Here is a 20,372-nt window from a genome sequence, read left to right on the forward strand (position 1 = left end):
AACGCTGTGGGAAGTAATGAATTGGCAGGAAATTCAGTGTGGGAATGTTGGGCTGCCCGGCAATAAGGAAGTCCCTCTCAGAATGTTGCCGCCCAGCCATTCTACCCCTAATAGAAGATGCTCTCGGACAGCAAGCCTATCACCTTGGGAGACTTGGGGGTAGCTGGTCTATAGTGCCAGAAAAATCTGTCACAGTGACATCAAAGATAAACTACATCCAAGCTTAATGTATGTATAAACGCACCACTTCTGTGGACGTATGCCGCAGGCACGGCTCTCCAGCCACGCATTTTAGAATGCAGCTACGGATATGACAAATTCAGTCTCGCTGGTCACATAAAGTGTCACACTAAAACCCTAGACTTGCCTCAACACCTCTGCCATTAGCATACAGCAACAACCTACGACAAATTTGGTCTAGCTGGGTACACATCAAGTCTCCTGCACTAGTGGTCTGTCATGACCACCGACAGCACCTCCCACGTACTTGACCTCTTGGGTTGCTTACTGGAGCCGAGCCAGCTCTCCTAAATCCTAATCTTGGCCAAATGCGCACACACACACACATCGCTTAAGTCTACTCTTAGAACGGAAAGCAACAAAATGGGGAAATGGCACCAACCTGATGTCACTCAGTGGGTATTGACTAAATAAATTAGGGTGTCGCAGACTCAGGAGGGACAGAGGTCAGAACCCCACCTCTCACAATTGGTGTATGAAGCACACCTCCGAGTATTGATTCTGTGCCACACTTAAGAAAGTACACTTGACATGGTCAAAGAAATGAATCACATTTATGCCCATCCACATATGGGCATAAATGTGATTCATTTCTTTGACCATGTTTCTGACCATTAAAGAAGCATTTATCTCAAGTGTACTTTCTTAAGTGTGGTGCAGAATCAATACTCAGAGGTGTGCTTCATACTCTTGGAACGTTTCCCCATACCTGGACTTCGGTCCCGAGGGCATTCCAATCACAAAGCACATTCAGGCAATACAAATGGGAAATGGCGCTATATAAATGATGACTATAATACAATAGAATAGACCTTGCCTGAACCATTATATGACAAGTTCTGTCATCTCCAATTTAACTAAGTTGGTTGGATTGCATGGTAGTTTCTGATAGCAACCTGCTGTTTCCATGGGTGAATACACCATCTTAATGTAGTCTTTGTTGTTCATAATGACAAAATTGCCTTCTTTATCAGCTTCTTTAATGACAACATTGGGGTCCCTGGACAGGTTCTGTAAAGCTGTATGTTTCTCTGGACTGAGATTTTAATAGGAGCTTTCCTTATTGTGTGTTGCGCTGCCCATGAGTTTATTAAGGTCTTGCACAACAGCTTTTTGAAAGGTATCAATAACGCTATACGTGGAATAAACTTAGATCAAGGTCTTAGATCTAAAACTTGGAAATACAAGAGCTCAATCCTGGATCTAAGTTCAGGGTGATGTAATGTTGACAGGCTTAAACCTAGAAAAGGCACCTCGGCAGCTCTGTGGCAGGGCGTCAGCAGCCAGGTGCTATGGTAGGGTGCCATCCAAGAAACCATGATTGAAGACCAGGACTCTGTTACCTGGGAGATCACGGGATGCACTTCAGAAAAAAGTCACAACTGTTGACATGATCACTATAATGAAAAAAAATTCACAACTGTTGACATGATCACTATAATATATCTCCAACTGTCAATGAGAACCAGAAGTTGATGGCTGGGTGCCATGTAGATGGAGCATTGTGGTAGTTCCCACTCGAAAGCACAATACAGTTGGCTTTGGCAAGCCTTGCCCGGTACACCACTACTGGCACAATCAGGTATGCCATGCACGCACAAGAGTCATCCATGCATCAACCCCCCCACCCTATAAAGCGAGAATGCGTACAATTGCCTACCTAGTGTTTAACGGCCATCAATTAGGGGAACGGGCCTAATGGCCATACAAGGCCCACCCACTGAAACCCGCCATCGCAATCCCTCCTACCTCCACCATCTGTGTCTCGAAGCTTTGCATCATTGTTGCGCAAGACGCCAGTGGAGCTGTGCAGAGCTGAGACCAGGCACCACAGCCTGCGAAGTCCATCCCTAATTGATTGAAGATATTGTTACAGTTTTTGGAGTGCACAAGGCGTTGGTGTACCTGGCTTTGTTCCCAGGTTTGTTTAAGTCTTTTTGTTACTGATGCTGTTTACTTTTTTTTTTTTTAGCTGTTCTGCATTCCATTTTTGTCATTTTTAGAAAGAACGTTTTGTTTTAGCTCCCATCCTATTTTTTGTATATCAGATTGTTTGTAGATGTTTCGTTGAATTGTATTTAGTTTGCTGACGTGCAATTTTTAGAATATATTTTGTATTTAGGAACTACTTTTTATATCTGTTTTAAATTGTGCAGATGTTTTATTAACAGTTCTCCAGTGTACTTGGCTGGGGCTCTTGCTATAGAAAAATCCACAATGGAACCAAGTGCGCTTAATGTGCATTGCACAACTTCCAAAGTTCATCTGTTTCATACAAATTCCCCGCAATAGAGCACTCCACTACAACCCTCGTCATCCCAAATCATGCCCAACGCCATGCGGAGAGAAGAGAGGTGTGGAGAGCCTTAGCATCCCACATGTGTGAAGCTAAGGTTCACACCACTTAACAGACCGACAGGTGAAATGCCTCATAACCTCGCAGGGTAAAGGAGCAGTGCCCCAGGAGCCCACAAGGTAAAGGTGAAACACCACTGTACTCCACAGGAGAGTGATGAGGACTCAATCACCTCGAAAATGAGTGGTGAGGAGCCCCGAACTCTCCAGTTAAGAGGTGAGGAGCCTTAGAACCCCACAGTAGAGGTGAAGAGTCCCAGCACCCCAAAGGCAGAGGTGAAGAACCCCTGTACGGTGCAGGTGAGTGGTGAAGAGCCCCACCATTGTGCGGGTGAGAGGTGTCGACCCCCTGCATTGTCGTAGTGAGAGGTGAGGAGCCCCTGCATTTTGCAGGTGACAGCTGAAGAGCCCCTGCACTGTGCAGGTGAGGAGCCCCAGCACGTTGCGTGTGAGAGGTGAAGAGCCCCTGCATATTGCAGGTGAGAGGTGAAGAGTCCCTGCACTGTGCGGGTGAGAGTTGAAGAGCCCCTGCATTGTGCAGGTGGGAGGTGATGAGCCCCTGCATTGTGCGGGTGAGAGGTGATGAGCCCCTGCATTTTGCAGGTGAGCGGTGAGGAGCCCCTGCATTTTACGGGTGAGAGCTGAACAGCCCCTGCATTGTGCGGGTGAGAGGTGAAGAGCCTTTGCATTTTGCGGGTGAGGGGTGAAGAGGTGAAGAGCCCCTGCATTTTGCGGGTGAGAGCTGAACAGCCCCTGCATTGTGCTAGTGAGAGGTGAGGAGCCTCTGCATTTTGCAGGTGACAGCTGAATAGCCCCTGCACTGTGTGGGTGAGGAGCCCCAGCACTTTGCGGGTGGGAGGTGAACAGCCCCTGCATATTGCAGGTGAGAGGTGAAGAGTCCCTGCACTGTGCGGGTGAGAGGTGATGAGGTGAGGAGCCCCTGCATTTTGAGGGTGAGAGCTGAAGAGCCCCTGCACTGTGCAGGTGAGAGTTGAAGAGCCTTTGCATTTTGCGGGTGAGAGGTGAAGAGCCCCAGCACTGTGCGGGTGAGAGGTGAAGAGCCTGTGCTTTTTGCCGGTGAGAGGTGAAGAGCCCCAGCACTGTGTGGGTGATAGGTGAAGAGCCCCTGTACAGTGCAGGTGAGCGGTGAAGAGCCCCTGTACTGTGCAGGTGCGCGGTGAAGAGCCCCTGCTTTGTGCGTTTGAGAGGTGAAGAGCCTCTGCATTGTGCAGGTGAGAGGTGTAGAGCCCCTGCATTTTGCAGGTGAGATGTGAAGAGCCCGTGCACTGTGCAGGTGAGAGGTGAGGAGCCCTGCATTTTTCAGGTCAGAGGTGAGGAGCCCCTGCACTGTGTGGGTGAGAGGTCAAGAGCCTTTGCATTTTGCGGGTGAGAGGAGAAGAGCCCCAGCACTGTGAGCGTGAGAGGTGAAAAGCATCTGCATTGTGCGGGTGAGAGGTGGAGAGCACCTGCATTTTGCAGTTGAGATGTGAAGAGCCCGTGCACTGTGCAGGTGAGAGGTGAGGAGCCCTGCATTTTTCAGGTCAGAGGTGAGGAGCCCCTGCACTGTGTGGGTGAGAGGTCAAGAGCCTTTGCATTTTGCGGGTGAGAGGAGAAGAGCCCCAGCACTGTGAGCGTGAGAGGTGAAAAGCATCTGCATTGTGCGGGTGAGAGGTGGAGAGCCCCTGCATTTTGCAGGTGAGATGTGAAGTGCCCCTGCACTGTGCGGGTCAGAGGTGAAGAGCCCCTGTACGGTGCAGGTGAGCGGTGAAGAGCCCCTGCACTTTGCGTTTGAGAGGTGAAGAGCCTCTGCATTATACGGGTGAAAGGTAAATATCCCCTGCATTTTGCGGGTGAGTGCTGAAGGGCCCCTGCACTGTGCGGGTGAGGAGTGCCTGCATTTTGCAGGTGAGAGGTGAAGAGCCCTAGCTCTCCATGTGTGAGGGGTGAAGAGTTCCTGCAGTCTGCAGTGAGAGATCAACGACCACTGTTCTCCGCAGGCTAGAGATGACCTGTCCTATAACCTCTCGGGACAGAGGTGAAGTGCCCCAGCATCCCACAGGGTCGAGGGGAGGGCCTCTGTACTCCACAGGAGGTGACGAACCCCAGAACCCCAAAGGTGAGAGGTGAAGAGCCCCTGCGCTCCACAGGTGAGAAGTGAAAAGACCCTGCGCTCCATGGTGCGTGGTGAAGAGCCCGGCCCCCTGCGCTCCATGGTTAAGAGGTGAATTGCTCTTGTGTTCCACAGGTAAGAGGTGAATAGCGCCTGCACTCCAGGCATGAGAGGTGAATAGCCCCTGCGCTTCATGGGTGAGAGTTGGAAAGATCCTGCGTTCTACAGGTGAGCACTGAAAAGCCCTTGTGCTCCAACGGTGAGAGGTGAAAATCCCTTGTGCTCCAATGGTGAGAGGTGAAAAGCCCTTGTGCTGCACAGGTGAGAGTTGAAGAGCCCCTGTGCTCCACAGCTGAGAAGTGGAAAGACCCTGTGCTCCATGGTGGGTGGTGAAGAGCTCGGGCCCGCTGCGCTCCATGGTTAAGAGGTTATTTGTCCCTGTGTTCCACAGGTAAAAGGTGAATAGCCCCTGCGCTCCACTGGTGAGCAGTGAAAAGGCCCCGTGCTCTATTGGTGAGAGGTGAGAAGTCCTTGTGCTGCAATGGTGAGGGGTGAAAAGCCCTTGTGCTCCAATGGTGCGAGGTGAAAAGCCCCTGCATTCCAATGCTGAGAAGTGAAAATCCGCTGCATTCCAATGCTGAGCAGTGAAAAGCCCTTGCGTTCCAGTGGTGAAAGGTGTAGAGCACAGGGACTCCACAGTGAAGGGATGCCAGTGATACAACACTCCAGGATCTCAAAACAACACAACACCAACATTACAGGCAAGGATTTTTGGTGCAAAGAAAATCAGTCAAAGAGACTTGGGAAGTGCAAGTTAACGGATCTGTGTGTTGTTCCCAAATGCATGCAGGTCAACAATATCTAACCAGAGTCGAATGGTGTAAGTGTTCGCTACACCTTCTCTTTGCTTTAATACGGGATGCCACCCCACCATACCCTCATTGGATGTCCACGCCCACTCCTCACATGCCATACTGTACCCCTGTGTTTTATTGCGAGCATGATCCTGTCCGTGGGATTTGCTGTCCTTTTCGTCGTTTCGATGTGTTTACGCAGGCCGCATTTGAACGTGTGCGCGCACAGATGTTCGCAGACTGAGTAATAGAAGTCCCCGGACCTGGTGCTGGCGGGGGAACAGAATCCTCGGGCATGTGTTGATACTGCACTGGGAAGCACGGGTGGGATAGAGCGACCCACGGGTACACGGCGTTCAGAGAGAAGAGCGGGGTCAGTGCTTCTCCGGGATAGTGGAGGAGGGAGGGGGGGCGGGGGCGGAGGTGGTGTCGTTTTGAAGGAATGCGGGGCATCTGCTGGGGAAGGACAGAATAAAAACAACAGACAGCTCGTGTGGGAGAACACACGGACAGGGTGGCGCGCACCAGAGACGCGCGCAATGCACGGAGCTGCCTTATGCATTGCTGTTGCTCACAACACACATGCCGCTTTTTGATTGGATTGATTCCAAAAGGGAGCGATTCTGGGAGACTCCAGCTCGCCCGCTTGCAACATGAGCATGGCCGCAAAGGCTGCGGCTAGAAGCAGAGGCACTTTAAGTCTGGGAGTGGGCGGCGCATGCAACGATTCCCTTTGTACTATAGGTCCTTAGCAGTTATGGGGAGGGGTGCTACTCGGGCAGCCACTGATAGAGCCCACACACGAAGGCGACCAATAAGATATGGTTCCTAGTTAGGGGGAAGCCCGGCCGTGGCATGGGTGGGAGCACAGCTGGGATCCCCGTGTGCCTTGGCCTGACCTAAGAAGACCGCTAGGAGCAGGACAGGGAAAGCACGGGCCCTGGATACCGAGAAAGGCGGCAGTGCTGAGATGGGGGAGGCCTCGTAAAGCAACCGCAGATACACATGGGCATGTTTCCTGCAGTGGGCCTCTGCACTTGGCAAGTCAATAGGTAGGACTCTATTAATTGACACTGGCAGCGGGATACACCCTGCTTACAACACTCAATGACACCAGGGCAGTCTCTCGAGGCTTAGTACTGCCCTTGTATGCGAGGTTCAGCATCAGTGTATGTCTGGTGCAGCCATACACTCCTGTATTCAACCAATACACAACACGTATAGCACATAGAACTCTATAAGGTGACATTATATAGGTATACAATTAGGCCCTCACTAAGATCGCTGGATAGTAATGAGGAAGGCCACCTTAAAAGTGTGATTTGGTGATGTTCAAAATGTCCCTTCCTCCTCTTGATGGTCTTCTCGGTTGACTACAGCACTTCACTTCAGTCTGAGCTTTAGTTTATTTCTAAGCATTCCAAGAGTTCCCACATTTACCGGAAAACTGAAGCAGAGAGGGACAGATTTTTGCCAAAGATGTAAACCCTGGATTGGTAACATCAGACAGCCAACAAAGTCCCAATGGCATCACCAGAAGTGACCAGGCATGACATCCTTACTGATGGTGGACCAGTCACGGCTTACAATATGTACTAGGAACCTGAAGGTGCAGCATGTCAACAAACAGTGATTGGCGTCAAACCCCAGCTGTTAAAACCAAAAAAAGCGAAAGATGAATAGTCAGATGAGTTAATCATAGGAGTAACAAACCAGTCCAAAGTGGTTGTAAGCAGCAAAATAGGGGGCAGCTATTACTACCCCCAGATGGTGTTAATGATGTAAATACATATTCCCTGGTTGCACAGTCTATGATTTAGCCACCTGACCACTCTTCTCCTGACACGTCTTTTGGGTGTATGAGTGGGCTAATTAATGGTATCAGTTTATTTAAAGTGTGCCCACACTTGACAGATAAGGGGTGAACAGAGGGATTGGGTGACTTCCCCAAGATAACACAGGTTTGGTTAAATGGGGAAGCCAGAACTAGAGAGTGAATCTTCAGTTTCCAAAGTGGTCACTTTGCTACAAGGCTTAATCTGCTTTCTCATGTTCAATCTTTTGTATTTAATCTGTCATAATAAACTCATGTTCACTTTATCTCTGAGCACTTGCATGTTTGACAGATGAGGAACCTGGAGTAATATAATGTAAAGTTGTCTTATATAGGGCCCAAATGCCAATAGTGTTGGCCTTGTTGTGCAGGGCGCTGTAAGAAAGGAGGGCAGGTTGTGTTAGTTGGATAGCGGGAAGGCAGATACAGAAATCTGGGAATCAGAGATAGAGGCTGTTCACATTGTCTCATTTGGATAGTATTGGAGAAATAATGCCATGGCCTGTGGTTGAATGTTAAGTAACGTAAAATGTAGCCTATAATGCGCAACGAGGTGAAACAGCTTATGACTATGGCTCCGATCTGCCGGACAAGAGTGAAGGCGTTGTCCATTGTGGTTTCAAGATTCCTTAGTGTGGTTGACAGAATTGGGCAAGGCCCCATCTAGTCAGGCCAAGTAAAAAGTAGAGTGGAGAGCGTGGAAAGTTATGGTACTCCACAGGTAAGTGGGCGGAGCTGGGATTTGTATTGGCCCAAGATAGTTTTCTGTGTTCTACCCACGGGGAAGGCGATGACCCAGTCTGGAGCTGTTTCTTTAATACCAATATATTCTCATCTTTTTAGAAGGATCTCGTGACTGATGGTGTCAAAAGCGGCTGGGTTGTCAAACAGGATGAGAGTGCGCTCTGAGTTTTCATCCGCATTGTTTTTAAGTGTATCCCACATGGAGCACAGGGCCTATTCTGTACTTCTGGAAGGTCTAAATCTGTGCTGTGCCTCATTCAGGAGGCGGTTTGTTTAGATGAAATTCTGGAGTTGACCATATATGAATTTTTCCAGATTAAATGGGTATTTGAGATGGGGCGATAGCTGGCTGGGTCTAATGGCTCAGCTCTGGGCTTTTTGAACAGAGGTTTGCTGTATGCATAGTTGACCTAAACTGGGACACTTCCGGTGCAGATGAAGTCATTGAGGAGGGATAGAAAGATGGCCGTTAAGTCTGGCGTTCTCATGATGAATTTCTAAAGATTGGGGGGACATGGAAAATCTTGATAGGTTTCATGAGTCAATGGTAATTTATAGATCCTTTGCAGATAGAAGGTAGGAAGACAGAGAGGAGGTAGTGGGAGGTGTTGGTGGAATCTTGTTGGTTGTGTGTGATTGGGAGCGTCCTCTATTGTCGAGATGATCCTGGACATTGAGGATCTTTTGATTGAAGTATGCAGCAATCTGGTCACAGCGCTCTTGTGTACGGGTAGGAGTTGCGTTGTTTGGAATTCTTTGATGGTCTGATACATTTGCTTTTCACTTTGATTTACCAAATCAATGTGTTTGGATTAGGGTGCTTTCTTTGCTTTGAGTGCTTTCGATCTATAAAAGCTTAACCGTGGATGATACGTGTATTTGCTAGTGCATGGATAATTTTCCCTCCAGATTCTCTCCAGTATACAATATTCTTTCACAACGAGCTACAATGATGTCCCTAAAAAGTTGCTGTGTGGAAGCTGTGATTAAAATCCTTATGTTCTGGGTTGAAAGTTGGTGTTGTCACCAAAAGACACCACAGGCAGATTTTGGCTTATGAAGTTCAATACATTTCCAAGCAGACTCTTATTTGGCAGACAAGCAACTCGATGCACAAGGATTTAAGGGGGTACGCCCTACATCACAAAATATGGGAAAATTAAGAACCTAGTTCTTCCTGGTTCTAAAATGTAGCCCATTATACCCCAGTGCTCCTCTTTTTCCTCTGCTTCCTGGCCGTTCATTCACACTCTTTCCCCGCTCCTCCCTTGTGGACTGGGATTCTGTGGAGGGAAATGGGGCATGTGCTTGCGCGGGAAATTGGTGGTAGGTTGTGCTGCGTTTGTGAGGATTAGGAGAAAATGGATGGTGGGGATTTACCAGCAAGGGGTGCATGTGGTCACATTTGTGTTGCGGGATGAGGACATGCATGTTGAAGTATATCTTGAAGGTGGTGTTATGTTGTTTATGTGAGATTTGTGTATGTATATGAGTGGATGACTGTCTGAGGGGCTATTATGAGGAGTCCACAAACGTGTGTCTCGGTGGATGAAGTGTGGCGATGTGAGGCCATTGGTGGACCTCTCATGATCTGTAAGTATTGCTAATCTGGCAGGAGATAATTATGGCTAATTCATTCTGATAACTGTTGTTGATAATACACTGCATGAAGTCAATATTTCTAATTATCTTCCTGCTATAATTATTGCAGCCCCCCAATTGATCAATGTATCAAACATCCTAGTTGTAAATTAAGTAATTGTTGCTATTATTTAGGCTTGTATATGTAATCTGCAGCTGTGGTTCTATCACTGAACTCATGACTGCTGATCAATATTGCAAATTCCGCTGGATGACCTGTACTGCTAATCCTGTCTGTTGGCCATGTTTCCTAATCTTGGCGGACGACTTTATTACTCTGTGTGTGACTATGAAGTGGGTCTTACTGGCCAATTCCTTAGAGAAAAATGTCATTAAAGTGCACATTTATGGTCCTGTCTAAGAATGATGTGGGTACAAAACCTCTTTAAAATGCCTTAAAATAGGCATTCCCACTTGGTAAGTGATCCTGCTCTGGGACTTGAAGTGGTAAATATTCCAGAGTGATCCATGATTTGTGGAAATTCCTTGGTTTTCAGGGAATTTTGGAGGGCGGTTGAGAAGTGCCACGAATCTTAGAAGAAGGAAAGTATTTGGAAAAGCAAAATGAATCAGGACACCAGAGATAAGGCGCAGGTAAAAATGAGAAGCCAAACAGCACTCAGAGTGGAAGAAGCTGACAAGAATTTCAACATGCAGTCATGATAGGGAGCAGATAAAGCAAAACGGGGAAGAGGAAAATAAATACATATCAGTAGTCCGTGCTCTGTAGCAGAACAATTGTGTCACCTCCCTTATCAGGCTCTAGGAAATACTTACAGGCAATCATTGAAGGGTCGTCATGGGGCAGCACTGCTATAGGGCATCGTTTACGGTACAACCTAAACCTGGCTTTAAGCAGAAGAGGAGCGGGGACGACCTGCCCCATGAAATCTACACCCAAGTGCTGAAAAGGGAAAACATTGATGCACATGCAAAAGGAGATACCAGGAACAGCCTCAGATGAGAACAGTGAGGCAGACCCACTGGCTGAACATTGCAGTTTTGAATTTCAGAATTTTTGGAACCTCAAAGAAATGCAGCTTCAAGTTTGGCCCTGCGCTTTATATATTTGTAAGTGCTTCCCTTTTGAGGTTGAAGTTCTGTGAAATAAACAACTACTCTGTGAATCCGTGAATCCAACGTCACTGTGTATCCTTGCCTGCATTTTCTGTTCCCTTGCAACATTGAAATAACTGTGTTGTTACCGACCTCTGCAACTTTATTCACTCTCCCCTCTGCTTCTCTGCGATTTTCACTGTTTTTATTTTTTGTTCTATTTCTCCTGCCCCTTCCCATTCTCTATCTCTCTCTCTCCTCCACCCTTCCTTACATTTTTCTATGCACTTACTCTATCAGAATTATCCCTGGACCTAGTATGATAGTAACAAATGTTGCCCCCCTTTACTTGTTATTCCCTCATCCCCCTCCAGCACTATCTAAAATGTCAGGCCTAGTACGATAGTCACTTGTTTTGTTCTTCTCCCTCCTCTCTCCTCCCCTCTCCCTCACCTCGTGTCATTCTCTGGCTCTACCAGAAATGTCATCAGGCCTAGTACTATAGTCGCCTGTCTGTTTACATTTCCTTTGTCGCTGGGCTGAGTAGGATAGTTAATTTCACATTCTTGTTGTTCATGGACCATAAGAATGTTTTGTATTTTTCCCTTGTTCCCTGACTTGTCGTGGAGTGCTTTGAAACACATTGTGTATAGGCACTATATATAAATAAACAATCATATAATATGAAATGTCAGGTATAGAAAGTGAGGCATGGATATAATTAAATGTGTATGAGAAAGCATCTGCCTGGACCAAACTGCACACCTGTTGGGCCTAAATCCATGCCTCTGTGATGGAGAAACGAGGTGAACGTCAGATGGGTGCAATATCGTGAACCAACGATGGTGTCTTCTCATAGATGTTTGGGACTGTACCACTCTGGAGTTACTGTAGATTGTGAAGTGGGAGGGGTTGGTCTGCTTGCACTACAGCAAGGCCCTTGGACGTGTTTGACACAGAAGCTAAATACTGGGAGGAAAGCTGAACAGGAACTGGCCAAGGGAGGGAGAAAAGATGGGTCTGCCACAGTACTGGCGCCTATGCTGTCGTTAGCGGCATGGCATGGTGCATGGACGGGTGGGCAGGGGTGGACTGGCCTATAGTGAACTCTGGAGATTTCCCTGTAGGCCTCTGCAACCTGGGCCTCTTTTGTGTGCTAACCTATTTTTTATTTCCACGTTTTCTCATAGGAAAAGGGTTGGGCTTGCTGAAAATGTGTAATATGGGCCACTTTGAAAACTATTTCCAGGGCCTCTTTTGGTTCCCAGTCCACCCCTGAAAGGCCGCGGGGAGGGGGGGGCTAGGGGTGTACCGGTTTTGAAAAGATGAACCCCTCAGAGAATTGGCAAAGCGGAGAGGCAAAATGGGGGGAGGGAGCAGATTCATAAAACCAGTAATACTCTGTAACCCAGAAACCTGCTATTGTCTTTCCCCTGTTTGCCTAAGGCTGGAAGAGGGCGGTGATCCTACAAGGCGCGGGGAGTGTGTGGGGGTTAGGGGGTACAGGAATGCGTGTTTCCACGATTCCTCCTCCTTCATACTGGGTTACAGGCAGCATTACAGAAGTCTCCGGTCCCAGCGAAACCCGCCTGCTCTGCTCGTGAGAGAAGAGGCCGGCCTGGCCTCTCCGAGCTCTTTCATTGTTCTGGAGGGTGCGGGGGGCTGGTGGGGGGGGGCTGTAGGGAGCATCGCGTTTCAGTGGGGGCTACACAGCTGGGTGAGGGACACTGCCTGTTCGCTGCACAGGCCTCTACTCCACTGCCTGAGCGGCAGCCAGAGCACCGAGCTCCCAGGAGGCTCAAGGCAGAGGGAGTGACACCTTCACCCAGGCTCAACCTCCCTCCCTCACTGTGAGCTAATTGCTTGTTGGGGTGGGAGGGGTGGATCGGGCTGTGGGAGGACAGCCAGGCAGGCAGGAGACAGAACAGGGAGGTATGACCTGAGAAGCCGCAAGGAGAGGTATGCAAAAACAGAAGGCGAGGGAGCGAGACCTCACAGGAGGCCTGGACCAGCAGAGGGCACAGGGAGGCAAGTGGGAGCTAAGAGGAGAAGAATGGGCGCAAAAAAGAGGGGCATAACAGTACGATGAAAGGGAGAGGACCAAGAGAGTGGACGAGGATGAAGGATGTACCTAGAGACTGATTTCTTGTGGACCAAGGAGATGATTTAGGATTCACTGTTGCCCGGTTGCCGCTGGTCCCGGATTGCCTTGCCAATGAATGTACCCATCTTATTACCTCTAATGCAGTGGTCTTCAAACTGAGGGGCTGGCCAATTAGGGGGGCCTGAAGGGTGACCAGAGGGGGTGGGATCAGACTCTTCAAATACGGATTCATATGGCCTTTTTTTAAACTATATTATGACTTCAGGGGTTTCTCGGCATGAAAATGTATGAATACCACTGCTCTAATGTATGTACATGTTGGGCAGAGAGGGGAGACATGGGCGTACAGAGGGTGGGATATCGACTTTGATAGGCTTGTGAGTTTTTGCACAATTTGCTGGCGCTCCTGACTGGTCCATATATATCTCTGGCTTGTGTGTTGGACACTCAGTTGCAGCCTCTGAGTGTTAGAGGTCCTGGTGCAACACTTGTGTGGGGGAAGGAGGAAGTGATCACTGGGACTCACTGCTCCCTAGTAATCACAAACCCAAGCAGGCACCCGCTGTACACTAATCCACCTGCCTTCAACAGCCTCTGGGATTTTAAGAAAAGATTCAACGTGTCCCATTGCAATGTTCTATCCCTCCCTCAGCTACCCAAATTTAACTCTAGAAAAAAGCGTCCCGTCCCGAAGCGACCTGCACTAGCCAATCTGCCAGCAAACTCCTACACTCCTCTGCCTCCAGGACTTATTGTGAACTCAAACCATGAGTGCCTGCCTTGTGTCAACTGTGCACAAACCCCAAACTCTGAGGAGGTTTGTAAACGTCCTCTCTGAGAGGACTGGCGTCAAGATGTCCATCCTCTGGTCACTGCCCCAGAGCACATTGCAACCTCCTGTTGCACCTCCGGAATGATGGCACAATGCCGTCTGCTGCCAGGCGCGGAAAGAGGTCAATCCTAAACACTCCAAACAATCTCCTGAACATTTTGGCACCACCCTACAATCTCACTGAAGTAGCACCTCCCAGAATCCCAACAAAGCCGCCAACCACAGGCAATAGGAAAGCAAGACCAGAGGATGCCCAAATGAAGCATTGAGTCCATAGGGTCTTGGCGGCAACACCGGGCATTGGGTGACTGGAGCCCCAGTTAATTGCCCCCAAGCAAAGCAAGGCGTGTTGGGGAGGGCTTGGCACCTAATGGCCGGTATGATGACTCCTCAAGCCCACCTGTGGGCTAATACTTCACCCATGGATATTTTTAGGTTGCAAGGAGGTATCAAATGGATTAGATGGTGTTCAGCAAAGGCTGGTGGTCATGCTGTGGCACCGACAAATGGTGGCAGGAGCACTGTGGCCCCGGCAAGATCACAGTGGCCTGCTGCATTGGAGTATGGGGGAGCTGGAGGGTGGAAAGTGACCTTAGCAGCAGGGTGGCACCCAAGGGACTGTGGGGTGCCACTGTGCTGAACTAGTGGTGGTGTGAGAGTTTATGGGAGGACAAAGTGAAGAAGCAGAAGGGAGCACAAGCTGCACGACCAATGGGCATCAGGACGGCACGGTAAGGGAAGACCGCTGCCATGCGTGCGGATGGGGCGGTGGGGCGGGAGAGGCCCTGCGTGGGGTGAAAGCCACAAGCGGCATAGTGAGCAGTGGGAATGTCAGCACACCCAGCGATCATTCCTGGTGGCCGCTTCTGAGGGAACCAGAAATTCTTGGCAAAGGTCCAGATTAGTTACTAGAATTCAAGGATTCTGAGTGGGTGAGCCAACATGAACGTTCCATGAAGAGTGCTAAAGGCTACAAGGTTACATTTTACTGGGCCACAACGTTAAACTTGCCAAATAAACCTCATTCTGGTCCAACCCAAAGCAAAGCCACATGCTCTCCAGCGCAGGCTGAGGGACCACAGCCTGTCAATGGCAGGTCGACACACAGACCAAACGTGAAGTCCATGGAGCAACGAACCCACCAACCGGGCACTACGCAGCGGGACAAGAAGAGACGGGGAGACGCCTGCTCGTGCACACGCAGAGCACGCGCTGCCACACATTCTGCGAGGAAAAGGAATGCTCGAGGAAAGCAAAAGAAAGAACATTCCACGCCATCCCCGGGGACCGGGGCAGCAAAGGATGACCAGGCCTGTCTGTCGCCAAAGGAGAAGGGGCTCACAGCACTGGCCGGAGTGGCCGGGAACCCGAAATGATGACTGTGGCACAGAGGCCGTAACGCCGTGTGCGCACCACCCCGTACTTGGCAATGCTTGCCTGGCTTCCAACTCCAAGCCAATTATGTACCTTGTTTTGGGTTGGGCGGAGCACCGCCGCAGAGAGGTGGGGCAAGTGGATATCAGATACATAGTCAGGGAGGAAGGGACAGCTGGAGGGGAACTGGGGGCGTCACATGGAGAAGAGGAAAGCGGGCGAGAGAAGAAGAAAGGGCGTGGATTTCCAAGGAAAGTAAGGGGGGGGGGCTGGTGGGGAGAAGCGGAAGGAAGAAGGGGACCCGGGGAGAGAGCGGCTAGGACAGAGCTCAACACGCAGGAGAGTGGCACTGGAAGAGGGTCAACCATGAGAGTCAGAGGCACCTGGAGGAAGGGGGCGGGGCAGGCGAGGAGGAAGAAGCAGGGATGTAGAAGAGACAGGCAGGGAAAGGGGGTGGGTCTACACATCTTCTGAATCATGGTGCCCCCTAAACAAAAACTCCTGTCTCCGGAACAAGCAATACTAAATGGTGACCCTTTCATATAGAACCAAAGTGTCGTGTCCGCCCCACACCCTAAAGTAGGAGCAAACTCTTGTAAGGGCACCCTGGAGAGCACCCATTACTGGAGCACCTGAAAAGGGGTGCTGCTTAGGACATCGCCGCAGGGGGCATTACCCATCGTAGAAGTCCCCCCTCCCGGGGCTTCCCCTGTCATCCCGGCAGGCCACAGCCACATACGCCCTCGGAGTCCGGGCATCTCTCTGCCCTCCATCGGCCCCTGGAGCGAGCTCTACGCCCTGCTCTCACAGCAGGGGGAGGAAGGATGCCTGGGTGCTCAGGGTGGCAGCGGGCACATGCCAAGCTCCTCCACAGCTGGGCAAGGAGCCCTCGGGAGAACAGCCTCTTCTCAGTAAGAGATGGTAAACCCCAGAGCAGCAAAGCCCCCGGTATCCGGTCCTGAGCCGGCCCGGGGCTCTTTGACGCCGGCAGCGTCTGCTCATTAAAACTTATCGGGGCGCCATTAAACTGCTAAGGTAGGACGCAAAGAAGATCGCCCTGTAAACCACACCACAACAAGGCCAGGGACACACAAGTACATAGAAACACAACTGCGTGCACATCTGCACGCAGAGGCAACAGACACACTCTGACTCAAGAATGACGTTGCCTAGAGGCAACCCAGCACATAAACCTACAAAGAGTACAAAGAACGCATAGCGCTTGTTTACGATCTTCCGGTTTCTCGGCGCTGTACAGCGCGAATCGCACTATTGCTCATCTCAATGGTTCTAAGGTTTCGGAGAGCTGGAACGGAAAGTTGGTCCCAATTGGACCTGCATGTTTTATACACACATCCCTTCTAAGGGTTCACGGGGCCATGTTACAGGGCAGCATACCACAACATAGCACATCGTAATATAACAGTGCATGCAACAAAGTCACTTTGCCGGGTCGCCGACTTGCGCATCTGGACCCCTACCTGAGGAGCTGGCCTGCTGGAAAGGGTCCCTCGCCGGCACCCGCCTGGGAAGACCCTCAGCGGAGGCGCCCGTGCAACAACATCCCTTGAACTGTCCAAACCCGCGATAGCCATTCACCCAGGGCTCCGTTGGCCGAGGGTCCCGCGCCGGGGACGCCGCTCCTCCACAGCCACGGGCGAGGAGAGGTCAGCCGGGAGCACTCCTGCGTAGTCCAAGCAGGCGAGAGACTCGGGGCTGCCTCGCTGCCCTCACTCGCTCCCAGTTCTGTTCAGAGAGGGAGAGAGGCAGGGCGGCGGGGATGTGGAAACCTCGCTCAGACTGCTGAGGCGACGAACTCGGCAGCGGCGGCCAGGAGTGGGAGCAGGGACGGGGCGCAGGGGGGAGGGGGGCGCTCCTAGAGAGGGTGGGAAAGGAGCGAGCTGAAGGAAAGTGCGCACTCTATCTGCCCTGCGCATCTCTGCGCCCCCTCACATCAGATGTCTCACTCGCACTGTTTCTTTCACTCCAGGACCCTTCCTGTTACTTTCCACCCTTCACTCCCGCTCTCCGTTCATCGGCTCTTCCGAGCTTTTCCCCTGTTTCTCCTTCTACCGCCGTTCTCTTCCTTTATTCCCTTTCACCCCTCCGCTTCCTTCCTCCCTTTTCGTTCTCTAGCCTCGCCCTTTGTTGTCTATTTCTCATTGTGTTTCTTATCGCCCCTCGTTTTATTTTACCTTATGCCCTGTTGCTCTCATATTTCCCCCCTACACCCCCCTTTCTGCATTATGCGCCCCCTCTCACATTCGCACTCCTTCTGAATCAAGACCTCCTTTTCTTTCTACTGCTCCCGCGTTCTGTCCCAGGGTTCCTCTTCTCCCATACCGTTCCACACTGCCGCCCGCCCCTCTCTCTACTTTTCTCCTCCCTGTCACCCCTCGTTCTTCTACCTGCCCCTCGCCCGTTCTTTGTTCGCCCTCTAGCGCCTTATCCCTCCCATCTTTATCTCCCCCCCCCAGGCACTCTCTGAACTTCACCGCATTTCCTTCTGTACCCTCCCTCCCTCCCCTACAACTCCTCGCCCTGCATCTCTTGTATCTGCCTCGCCCCTTCCTCTTCTTTCTTCCCTTTCTTCTGTTTTCTTTCCTTTCTTTGTTCTCTGCTTTCTCGCTCGCTCAAACCGACAGTTTCCTGCAAAACATTCCCAGCTACGCGCAACTCTCTCAGTGCCGAACTCCGCCCAGGCAGCACACTTCCCCAGATCCCAGAGCAAATGTTTCTTGGTTGCACTCCCAGAGCCCAAAGTCGTTCAGCTTAATCGCCCGGGCAAGCGAGATGCCCCAGCCCCCGAATAAATATTTATATTAAGCAATTGAAGCTCGATTGAAATCTCAAGATTCAAACACACCATCGTTTGTCAGCGACTCGTCCAAGGGGAATGACCTAGAATTGGCTAATTAGGAGTATGTTCTTGAAGAGGCTTCATTAATGTTTAACTAAGACTGCGCGGGTATGTGGGACGAGGGGCGCCCCAGGTGTTCTGGCACGCATCGAGGCTAGGCAAGGCTTCTGAGCAGTGTTTGCCGAGGTACCTGCCGAGGTACCAGAAACGAACTGCACACCGAGATCCCACATCAAGCACTAGGCTCTTTGCTTCCAAGTTCAAAACAGCCTTCAGCAACACACCCACCCTCGGGCACACCTCAGTTATGTCCCACCCTGAACTGTGCCCCCCAGGACCAACCTCTGCTTAGCCCCTGTTGTAGCTGAATCTTGGATGGCTAAATCTTCTATGATAAGCAAGGGGGAGGTCTTGTAGCTGAATCTTGGATGGCTGAATCTTCTATGATAAGCAAGGGGGAGGTCTTGTAGCTGAATCTTGGATGGCTGAATCTTATATGATAAGCAGGGGGAGGTGTTGTAGGTGAATCTTGGATGGCTGAATCTTCTATGATAAGCAAGGGGGAGGTGTTCTAGCTGAATCTTGGATGGCTGAATCTTCTATGATAAGCAAGGGGGAGGTGTTGTAGCTGAATCTTGGATGGCTGAATCTTCTATGATAAGCAAGGGGGAGGTGTTGTAGGTGAATCTTGGATGGCTGAATCTTCTATGATAAGCAAGGGGGAGGTGTTTTAGGTGAATAGAATGTGGAATGTTTGGTGGGTAGACCTTGGGAAGGAATGGAATGGAGAGGAGTCTGTTATGATATGGGAATAAAGGAGTTCAGACATGCAGGCTGACTCCTGTCATTATTTGATGAAGATATAAACATTAAAGTGGTGTCCATGAGGCACACAACAGCCCCGAGACACGCAGCACAGGACCTACCGCACCTGTGCACAGTCGAGCAATGCATTCTCTGCCTCCAAATAACAACCACGTGCTACGACCCAGCTCACCAGTAACTCAGTAACCAACGGATGGCCTACCCGATTCTCGTGTCCGTTTCCTGTGTCCCCGGGACCTTCCATGGTCTGAATGGTGCCATCTTTCTCTATATGCTGTTCCTATAAACTCTGAATGCTGTCAGAATGCCAGAGGAGAGGGTCGGGCTAGGATAGCCCCAGCACCTTGTGGCTTAGAAAGGCAGATGTTAGCCCACAGTTTCCTAGCAGAGTGTCGTGCTGGCTGGAGTTGGTACAGGCGGTATTAAGCTTATGGTTAAAAGTCATTAAGTGGCCAGACACCGGACATGTGTCTATAGTGTGACATGTTGACCACACCAAAATAGTTGACCACACCAATATATTTCTATCATAGGTCCTGACTTAGCCCGCATCTTTGCAGTGGCACCTAACCACCTCAATCCCTCCCTTCCCCCACAAATCCATCACCTCGTCACATTGTGCATTGGCAAAATAGATGCCAGGTTGGTTGAGGACATGGTGAGGACTTTCTGCCCTGCCTCTTGGGATGACTGTCCATCGTAAAGGCCCTCCCGGTAGCTGGGTGGGTCCAGGCAAGTATGGAAGAGAGAAGACAATTGTCCTGTGTCCTGACTTGTAGCCCTTGTAATACAGTGGAAGCGGAACTATAAGCAGACTCCCTGTTTACTTGCCAGAGGAACTGGGCCCTGGAAATCCCCCGCCCCATGAACGGGAGGCTCAGCCAGAGAACTAGGTTTTCTGACTTTATTAACAGTTAAAATTACAGGGATAGCAACATGAACAATACTCTTCACAAGCTCTCAATCTCCGGGGGGAAAGTCGTTCCATTTTGCAGACTCACGACGTCACTAAAACAAATTACATCCCAAAAACCTAACAGGGGAAGGGATTGGTTAATTGGGTGAACTATATATGTAATCTATAAGGGATTAGTATGATCATTGGGTAAGCCATATCTGATGGCTCCTCCTGAGACCACACCTATGTGTTACCAATACAAAGTTACAGGTTAGTATAAAGATGATTGGCCGGTGCAACATAGTGTATGCTTAGTGTGGAAGGTGTTTGGAGATTGGACAGAAAGGGTCTTCTCAGCCTTGGAGCTTTGGACAGTTACCAGACCAAGTGTAACTATTCAAGGGAGTGGGAACAACCCCAAAGGTGCTGCATGTTCTGTAGGGAAGGCATGGTATCACAAGTATTGGCACTGAGACAATGGATACAATTTGTAAAACCTTTATTGAACATGTTGGGGTTGGAGAAACTCCTATTCTGCCCTATAACTAAGATGGGAGTAGTCTCGACCATCAAACAATAAACAAAACAGTCTTAGTGGAGTCTGTCAAATCAAAAGGGCCTATGCTAACAAAACCCAATGCCTGC

The 20,372-nt window shown here is 50.1% G+C and overlaps 1 protein-coding gene across 1 annotated transcript in view; it reads right to left on the minus strand.

Moving 5' to 3' along the window:
- The window catches only part of PLEKHG2 (pleckstrin homology and RhoGEF domain containing G2), a 718,440-nt gene extending 700,847 nt beyond the window's left edge, over window positions 1-17,593 (minus strand). The window contains exon 1 of the mRNA XM_069644246.1: window positions 16,626-17,593. The gene's annotated coding sequence lies outside the window, so the exon portion shown is untranslated. The remainder of the gene's footprint in view (window positions 1-16,625) is intronic.
- Between the last annotated feature and the right edge of the window lie 2,779 nt (window positions 17,594-20,372).

This window comes from Ambystoma mexicanum, chromosome 2p (genome assembly GCF_040938575.1).
Source record: "Ambystoma mexicanum isolate Mex_15411 chromosome 2p, UKY_AmexF1_1, whole genome shotgun sequence".
NCBI lineage: Eukaryota > Metazoa > Chordata > Amphibia > Caudata > Ambystomatidae > Ambystoma > Ambystoma mexicanum.